The following is a 10,411-nucleotide window of genomic DNA, read 5'->3' as shown; positions in this document are numbered from 1 at the left end:
ACGACTAAACCACCACCACCACCATCTAGCAGTTCATCTTAGGATTCCACCATTTGATATCATTGGCTTGGCCCTTTTCTCCATATAAGAGCTTACTATCAACTGGAAATTGATCAATTTTTATGTATTAATATTTCTGCATGCCATCACTCTCTAAATAGGAAACCTGACTGGCTCCAGTGTTGACTCTGGGGACAGCAACCATCGGGTTCTGCTCTTCAGAAACTTACTAAATTCTTTCTTTTCTATTATTTGCTCTCTGCTAAAATATGCTTACCTATAGGCCAAATAAAACATTGCTTTTATGTATATCTATGCCTCACATCTTAGGTACATACCTATTCATATGCTTAAGTATATTTATGGTACAAGAGGAATAACAAAAGAGAACAGACTGGAACATAATAAAAAGAAGATAGGCTTTGGAACAAGACCAATGTCCCCCCGAATTCTAGGTCTGACTGGGTTGAACCAAGGAATCTCTATAGGCATCTATGGCCTTCCAGGCTGGTTGTAAAGAGAATGCATTATGCTTAAAGTAGGTCTTCAGTCAATATTAGGCCTTCTTTTATTTTTTCCTTCTGAAAAAGTATGAACATATTAATAACTAAACTTATTAAGCCCTTATTACATACCTGGTCTATGCATGAAAAGGGGTTTGTGCATATTAATAACACAGAAGTAAGGTGACTGGCTAAGAGGAACTCTGGAACCAGCCTTCCTGGGTTCAGTTCCTGACTTTACCAGTAATTAGCTTCAGGACTCCCAACAAGTTCCTTATCCATCTTTACAGTGGTAAGTAATAACAGTATTTTCTTTGGAAGGGCTAAGTGAGATAATATTTGTTATTACTTAACAAGCTGTTAGCTTTTATTATGAACAGTATTATTATCTCACTCAATCCTCATAGTATCTCAGTGAGTTAAGCAAAATTACTTTTCTCATATATTATTTCTGGTAAAATGATAAGTGATGCAAAATAATTTTTTCAACAACACTCAGTAAAAACCAGAAATAGGACCTTATTCTTCATCTACAATATGAACTACTCGAATTTCTCCTTATTTCTCTCCAAGCCAATTTCTTGTGAGGATTTTTTAAATAGTCTGATATAGGAACTTGTCAAAAGGCTTTTTGAAAGTGTAAATATAAATGTTTTCTTTAAATACCCTCAGTCATACTTATTTATCCCCTCAAACAACTCTAGTGAAACCAACAAATATCATTTCTTGTACAGAAATCTTGTTGATTTCTCCAAGCTATGTTATTTTCTCTTGGTTATTCAGCTATATCCTACCCTTTAACCAATAACCTCAGAAAGGTTGCAAGGCTGAGACTTTTGAAAAGGAGACTGTAAGGTTGGCTACATCATTTGCTCTCTTTGAAAGGGAATTTGGACTAGATAATCTCTACGGTTCTTTCAGCTCTAAAATTCTGTGATCCTTCGTGTAGCATCCCCATAATTATGGATATAGTAACACAGACCCTCTCATTTATTTGCTATAGGAGCCTTGCTGATGCACTATTCCACTTATTTGATATCATATTTACTTGTATATGTGTTTTCCCATTGTTTATTTAGGGCACAAGATATAAGGTGGAGATAAAAGATATGTAAGAAAAGTGTACTAAAAAAAGACAAGTTAAAGTTAAGTGGCAAGGGGGAGAATGACCTGAAGTCATTCACTTTAGGTTAGGCTTCCTTTTTTTGTCATTATTTTGGTATTCTGTGACCTTCTTCTAGTGACCAGTTCATCCCTTCATTTTGTATTCAAATAATACTGGAATAAACACTCTGAAAGGGCAGAGCTGATATCCAAATGTCACATGATATTCGGGTGTTTCTTTAAGTATTACATTTACTTTGTTTGCTTCCTTTCAATGGGAAAACTATCACTGGTTCATGAGCCTCGGCTAGCCCTGTGAAATCATGGAAACGGGTCAAATTTTGTTTATCTGATAAACATATTCCAAGAAAAAAAAAAGCACTGAAAGTATTAATTGCCTGTTGTTTATTCTGATTGTTGCATATAACGGGGATACAGAAATCCAAAATTCAGAGATTATCCTAAAAAAAATCTTGGTTAATGAGTCAAGACAACAAAAAACTATGATATATCTGAAAGCTGTGCTATAGTAGAGACACACAGGAGGTGTTCTGGGGATACAGAGGATGAACACCAAGCCATTTGTTTTCTTGGAGGAAAGAAGTGATGATCGGTGGTGTCTTGAAAACTGCATAAGAATTGGTTGGATTTTGAGATCAACATTCTGGAGAGGGACCACCATGTTCAAAACCTGAAAGGACACTATTTGGGGAGCTATTTTCATACAGGAATTGAGAGTGCTCCTGGTCCTGTGCGTAAAGGTGAGTGTGGACAGATTGAGAAGGTTAGGTTATGAGGGATCTCACACATTATACTCAACAACTGTCCAGGAGTTCATGAAGCATCATTGGATGGGGTTTAAGCAGTTCAGTGGTATGATATTATTTCTTAACAGTTTACATTTTCAATCCGAACTTCTTAGAAAGAGTTCCAAATGACCATATCCAGCCAATCAACTTTCAGGGCTTAATACAGCATCTAGAATAAGGTAGATGCTTGGCTGCTGCTGCGGTAGATGCTCTACAAATGCTTAATTTATGAGGTGGTAAATAAATTAAAGAACCAATCAATGAAGGAATTAAACTCATTAGAATTTGTTTCTGGATTACATACCAAATTATTTAGATGGGCAATAATGACATTTACTTTAAACAAGAAAGGGGGTGGTTGGAGTATATATACTATTCAGTTCAGTTCAGTTCAGTCGCTCAGTCCTGTCTGACTCTTTGCAGCCCCATGAGCTGCAGCACGCCAGGCCTCCCTGTCCATCACCAACTCTTGGAGTTCACCCAGACTCACGTCCATCGAGTCGGTGATGCCATCCAGCCATCTCATCCTCTGTAGTCCCCTTCTCCTCCTGCCCCCAATCCCTCCCAGCATCAGAGTCTTTTCCAATGAGTCAACTCTTCACGTGAGGTGGCCAAAGTATTGGAGTTTCAGCTTTAACATCAGGCCTTCCAAAGAACACCCAGGATAGGGTTGTCCAAATGTGGACAATTATGAATGCTGGGAATCTGGTATCAGGGGATCATCCTGCTATTTTCTTGACTTTTTGGGGATGTTTGATATTCTTACACAATAAAAAGGTTTTAAAAACTTCTGAGTTAAAGAGATGATGTCTAGACTTCAAATATTAATGTTTTGAAACATAAGTAACTTAGTTAAAAAGAACTAAATTTTAAAAGAATGATACATATATGTGTAACTTTAAGAAACGAAAAAGAAAAGAAAAACCTTGAACATTATAAAAATTTTCGGAGTCAATGCAATTCTTGACTCTAGGTTTGTAAATTTTCAACCTGGCTAGAAATCTTCTTGACTCAAACCTCTTAATAGTTTATACTGTAGAACTAAAACTAATCTGTTAGAAGGTAGTTATTACATTTTTTAAAAATATGGAAATCATATACTCATTTGAAAACATGTTTCCAAAAAATGCTTTCACATTAATCTATATCGCACTCAATTGATTATTTCACACCACTTTATGTTATTTTGTAGTTAATAAAAATAACAGTGGAATTTAATCATGCTAGTATTAATATTTATCAAATATGAACATTTTATACTAAAAGCAATTAGGTTAAAACACAAAAACAGTCTATAAGTAGTTTGTTTCTGTTTCAGGAACATGAATTCTTTGTAGTTAAAATTTGATTGGTATGTACAGCCATTGATTCATATCTCTTGTAGTCCATTCAATAAATTGTTACTGCTGCTAAATAAAGTCAGGTTTTAATAATTGATCATTATCTGGAGATTGGCCAAACTACCACCGAAACCTTTGCTTTTCAGGTGTAGCTATCAAAGCAGGTCTCAGTGACTTCAGGTTAACTCTCATCTCTATTATCAGCCTCTAGTGAACAAGGCATCTCCCTGCACTGGACTACAGTACACAGTGAAGGTCAAAGAGCAAACCACCGTTTAAATGATGGTTCTTCAGCTGATGTACAGAATGCTGCGATGAGGATGCTACGGCAGGAGGAACGGCACATCAAGACCATGGAGAGACTCTAAAGGTGAACTTTGGATCCTTAGATCGACTCAAACAATTCTGCCTGGGAGAAAGAAAGATGGCTTCACAGAAGTAGTACAGGTTGCTGGAACTTGTGACAGTTTTTATTCCCTTTTCTTTTTCATACTGAAAACCAAATGTACATTAAAATATTCTTAACAATAAAAAGGAAAAAGAAGAGGCCACAGGAGAAACTGGTTGATTGAAAGGGGAAATGACCTTTGTAATTATTATCCTAATTAAAAAAAAAAACAAAAAAAACGTGATGTAAACAGACATTAGGAAAAAATATCTTACTGTTTTGCCATGGAAATTTGCCATTGTGTGTTCATAACGGATTTCTTTTTCAAACATTTGTTAGGCATGATGAAATCTGGCCTGAAATGAAGTGAATTTCCATCCTAAATATTTTAAGGAGGTGAAGTTAAGCAGTATTGACCAGAGAGTGGTTTGAATCAATGTAAATCCTCTTCAGCCACTATTAGATTGGAAACTTTACAAACTAGAGTCTGAAAGATGCATAAATTACTCCAAAAATAATTTTTTAAAAAATCAGTAATTCCTCTCAGAAAATCTAATGTCTTAAAGAGGCCACATTTACCTCAAGTTTGGCAAAAACTTTAAATACGAAAAATTTAGTAACACAAAATTGTGTATGTATACTTCATACACAAACAATGTTTACCGCTTGGCACTTCATTTCTTTACTTATGGAGAAGAAAGGAAAGAAGACTTTTTTTACACCAGTTATGTAAATTGTTTCTCTAGTCTTTTGTAAAACACCTGGGGGGATAAACAGTAGTAGGGGTGTGGAACATTTTAATGTGTGAGTTTCAATTATAAGAAATAAATAATAAACTCATCTTCATACTCTTAGAGCTCTTAGGACATATTCAAATTAATTACATATCTTAATTCCCTTACTTGGTTTACCATTAAAGTTTCAGCGATGAAAGAGAAGGGAAATTTTATAGAGACACCAAAAAAAACCTGAAAAGCTGGGGACTGGGGAAATGTAGAACTCTTACACACACACTTAGCAAAAACTCCAAAACACTGAATGACAAAACAATCTAAAGTATAACATGTGCAAACCAGAGAGGTGAGGATGGCAAGACAAAAAGGCAACATATTTCCTCCTCATATGATACCACTTACTCAGTATTCTTAAGAAAGATGTTCCTTAATGATATTCAGTTACACCACTTCTGATAACTGTTGAGAGGAAATAACACATATGTTCTTACCAGGAGATTCCAATTAGAGGCTATATTAGTCTTTCTATAAATCGCTGTCGGTTGTTAAGTTTGGATAAGCACTAAAAAATCCACTATAACCACTTAATGTGCCCCTTTGTGTGTGTTCATATGTAAGCAGGAAAACTCTGAATGCAATAGGATTTGTAGCTATCATCTCAAAATCAAAGTCTAAGGTTTTCTTCTTTTCTTAAATTTTGAACACACACACCGAATCTGAAAGATCTACTTGGTACTGATATTATTTTAAATTTCGTAATTGTATCACAGAACTCATTCTTTGGGCTAGTTAGCTAATCACCATTTCAACAAATAGGTATGATTATACCCATTGAAGAAATTAAGCAACAGAGGCATAAGTCAAGGCGATCTTTGCCAAATAAATACATAGTATATATATATATATATATATGAAGAAAAATAAGGATAATTTACAAACAAGGTGGTATAATGAGACATGACTTTACAAATTCAGAAACTGGGAATACCATTTTTGATTACAAAGTCAGTTTACATCTAAATTGGCTTCATTCTCAGTTTTTAGTTGGATCTCACTTTTATGTCTTATTCTTATACTTGAGTCTCAAGGCAGTCTTATGGGCACTCTGGTGGTCAGATCTTACTCTTTTAAACAGCCATTCTTCTTTTTCAACAGTGTCTACTTTGGTGTCCTTGATTCTGATTATCTAGGAGTCCCTTACTCACTTGTCAGGCAAACCTGTCCCTTTCCATGAATAAAATAATTTTTCTTCTTGAGAGTTCTCAAAGTTTATGAATTCAGGTACATATGAAGGCAAGTGACCGCATTAACTTTTGTTCTCAAATTCCATCTTAAAATCATGTTGATAACATCATGCTTTGTTTAATACACTACCACTAGTAACTTCTCAAGTCTTGCATCCGTTCTCCTGCGTCTTCCTTCTCTTCTTTCACGTTTGCCTGTTCAGTCCAGCCCACTCTCAATCCATCAGACACCATCATATAATAGAACATGCCTACAGACTTCTTTAAGTTTCCTGCCATCTGGAACAGCTTTTTCTACTTCATCCACTGTGTTGCTCCAAATCTTAGGGGAATATGTTCTAAAATTGCTTTTCTCCTTTAATCTTTGTAGTTGTACTGTTAACTCATGAGATACATATATATATATAGACACATGTTTTTTTCAATTAAGATATGTATTTCTCCTTTTCATGCAAACTAAGACTTATATTTAAAACAATCTAAGCTACTAGAATAATTTAATTTGGAGGAAAAGAATTTAGTGGTAAAATACTAATAACATTTAAATAAGTAAGGGATTATATAGTTATTGACAACCAGCTAATCTTTGTTACAGATGAAAAGGAATTGTGTTCTAATTTAAGTAAAAGTGTTTCTCAGTGAGATATGAGAGACAATGCAAAGTGTTAAAATAATGAATTAGCTTACTAAAGTTGGTTATCTCTGTTCTTCCTGTAGCAGCCATAGTATACATGCTTATATGGTTCAAATCTGATATGTATTCAACGTTCGTGATGGAAAAAGAGCATGTATGTTGAGAGGGATAAAGTCAGACTGACATGGACAGAAACTCTACTGGGGAGCAATCCAAAAGCAGGAGTGTGGTGTGTAAAACTACACTCCTTTGACAATTGTTATTTTGTTGTTAGGGAAGATGTGGATTAAAAAAGAAGGTGGTTTTTGAAGAGGAGTGTTTTCAACTTTTCCATTTCTATACTTTATAGGAAAATTTTTTGCTATTAAAAAAAGCATAATATCACACACACAAAAGATTTAATAAATAATCTTAAAAGTTGTAATTGTGTTTTTGAGCTACATATTAATTCACCATACTAGTGAAGGCAAACTAAATTTCATGAATGTGGTTGAATCTTTTTATTTATAAATTATCCAATCTTGTTTCAGAAAGAACTTGAATGGCAGCGTTTATTTCATTAGAATAGTCTTCTAGAGACTATATCATATAAAAACAGCAGTTGTTGGCTTTCCAAACTTTTACTATTTTTGTTAGCCTGCTTACATAAAAAAAAAAAAAAGGTCATGAAAATCTTTTTAAATTGGCATTTTATTTCTGAAGTTCATGAAAAAGTTAAAATAAACAAATAGAAAGGGATATAGATGGAATTTGAACTTATAGAAGTGCAAAAAAGTTAGCTGAGAATGCCACTGCCCTGGGAACTAAAATACAGGACTTCAAAGTAAGATTTTCTTCCTTTTTGATATGTGCAGACTTTTTTGTGTACACATGCACAACAAATGACATAATAAACTCTATAGTTAACTGATGAGGTCAGATTCCAGAAATGTTTTATGTTTAAAGAAATATTAAAATGTTATAAAGGAGTATTTGTTATATTTTAATAACTTAGTAAGATTCAATTTAACATCTATTGTTAAAAACAAATAGTTTTATTTGGCTGAAAAGTTTTCATTTTTAGCAATTTAACCTACATTTTCTCATAACAGATTGATAGTTATAAATTAGTTCAAAGGCAGGCTAAAACTATTCTTTAAATTAGGTCTTCGAAAAAAAACTATAAACATTGTCAAAGGTTAGTCAAAATGATAGGAACATCATATTCAGAAAATTTACAAGGAAGATTTTCCTTAAAATTGTTTTAGGAGCTAAGTACTAGTAGCATACTTAAGAAAAGCTTATAAATGAAAAGCATACATGAGATAGTCATACTAGCTCTCCATGTTTACATAATACTAACGATATATATAGAAAACTTTACCCAGAGTAATTTTATATTCCATGTCATAATTTGGTTTATTTTCCTTAGCAAGGATAAAACATCTATTAGTAAGAATCAGGGTAATACATGCATTTTAAAACTTCAAAATTCTAACTGTAATTTTTAGTTTCTAAAAATCTGTTTATTTGAAGATCATAATGCAAAAAAAACCACCCCACAGTTACTGAAGAAAGATACTTCTAAAAAGTTAAGATAAAATAGGGAGCATTTGTCATAGAAATAAACAGAATTTCAAAAAGGCATATTAAATGTCCATCTTTTCAAACCTAACCAGCTAGAAGCAAGCTACTTTACCTATAATACATAAAATGGATTAATGTCTTTAAAAATGCAAATATTTTCAGGACTTGAAGGATAGCCATTTCAAGAAATAACAGTGACTCTGATAACTCGGCTGCCATAGCACAAGTCATGGTAACTTCTCTTTTTAAAAACATTTGGTTAAGATTGTTATAAAAGGCAATTTTTTACATCCCATTATTCCAAAGAGGTTTAGGTGTTTTTTCCCCCTCTCACATGTATGGTGATTTCTGGCTGTTTCAGTACAAGGCATCACACCGGTGCAGTCTTGCAATGCAGCCCACGGCAGTTGCAGCAAGTATTTCCCATTAGGAATGTAAGGAGCTTGGAGGGTACAAGGGTTGAGGAAGCAATCTAGAAAAGCACAATGCAGCTTGTGGGTCATTTCCCCACAAATAACCTTTTTAGACCGGGTCCATAAAATGCAGTTTATTATCTAAATTTTTTTAGGGAGCCTCTTTTGTTAAATGTTAACAAAAGAACCACTATGCTAATTCCCTTTAAAATGCAATCCTTAAAAACAAAAATCAACTCTCAAGTCTTTTTGAAAAGTGCTTAAATCATCTGGAGATAAATATCACTTGGTGTCCTTGTTGCCTAACAAATGGCTTTTTCCATTGTTTCCATTAATTTCACCCATATTCGTTTTTTAAAAAACAAGGCCCTTATCCTCATCAGCAAAGGACAGACGTATGATTTAGCATATAAACCCGGTAATTACACACTAATTTACGAAAGATTAATTTTCTTTCTCTTTTCATCAGTTTTCAAGAAGTCTTCCCCTTGAAACTGTAAACAGGAATGGTTTACACCTCAAATTAGAAGCCATTAATTAGCGTGACGAAGTCAACTGCAAGATACACAGATAATTTAAATTATTTAATCACCAATCACCTCGACTAAAGTGTTCTATACTCTTTCATTATCCTTCGGTTAGATTATTGATTTGTCACTACATTACCTCCAGATAAGTTAAGAGATAAATATTAGCGTTCTTGCCTTTCTCTCAGGTTCACATTACTCCTTCTTGTAAACACTTAAAAAAGCTTTAAGGTTCTTCAATCCCAAATCCCTAATTAGCCATTACTAGCCTTTTTGTAAGAGGAAAAAGAGTCTCTGAAGTACAGATCAGGAGTTCGCTGTGCCCAGATAACAATAAAAAAAAAATTTTTTTTAATGTACGCTTAAGGCAATGGCAGTAATAAAAGATATGCAGAGGTGGCTACAGCAAATAACGGGCTCGCAAACGCAAGCGCTTCTAACAAAAAGCGCCTGAAACCTCTATTGCAATATACAGCACTCCAATAAATTACACAACACTTTGCATAGGCTGCAGAAATAACGCAGGACAAGACTTACACAGATGCCCATCCGCAGCATTTATACACATGCACATGGCAAAGAGACAGAAACCAAACACTATCATTCAACTCGGGCAGGGTAGCGCGATCCCGAGTTTGCCCAGCGTGAGAGTGCTCTCTGCGTGTAGTGTCTGTGCGCGCGCGTGAGAGCGAGACCCGTCCTCGGGGCATTTCCCCTCTTTGGGCAGTTTTGCTTCATTTGTTTCCTATTTCTGCTACAGAGAAACTAACTTCCATCTCAGCCCCAGCCAGCGGCCGCTGAATAGAGCCTGTGCTGCGGCTCCGTGTGCGTCAGATTCCTCCGCGGAGCCGTGCCCGGCCCCCCTCGCTCGCTCGCTCGCTCCCTCCCTCCCGCGATCGGCCTCCACAGAGAAAGCGCCTTCCAGCCAACCGGCGGCTCCGGCTCCGACATCTTCGACTGGAAATAAATAAATAAATCGCACCTTCGGCCCGGGGAGCCGCGGGCTGGGGGTCTCGCCGCGCCGGGTTGCGGGGGGCGCCGGGGCCGCGGGCGGGCGGGCGGGGGCGGGGGGTCGGAGGCACTCCCTTTTTTTTGCCTCTGTGTCGGTGGGTGGTGGGGGCGCGGGCCGCGGGCCGGCCGATCCCGGGG

This window comes from Bos grunniens, chromosome 9 (assembly GCF_055505025.1).
Source record: "Bos grunniens cultivar Pamir isolate PY7600 chromosome 9, Bosgru_T2T1.0, whole genome shotgun sequence".
In the NCBI taxonomy this organism is placed as follows: Eukaryota; Metazoa; Chordata; class Mammalia; order Artiodactyla; family Bovidae; genus Bos; species Bos grunniens.
This window is presented reverse-complemented; position numbering follows the sequence as displayed.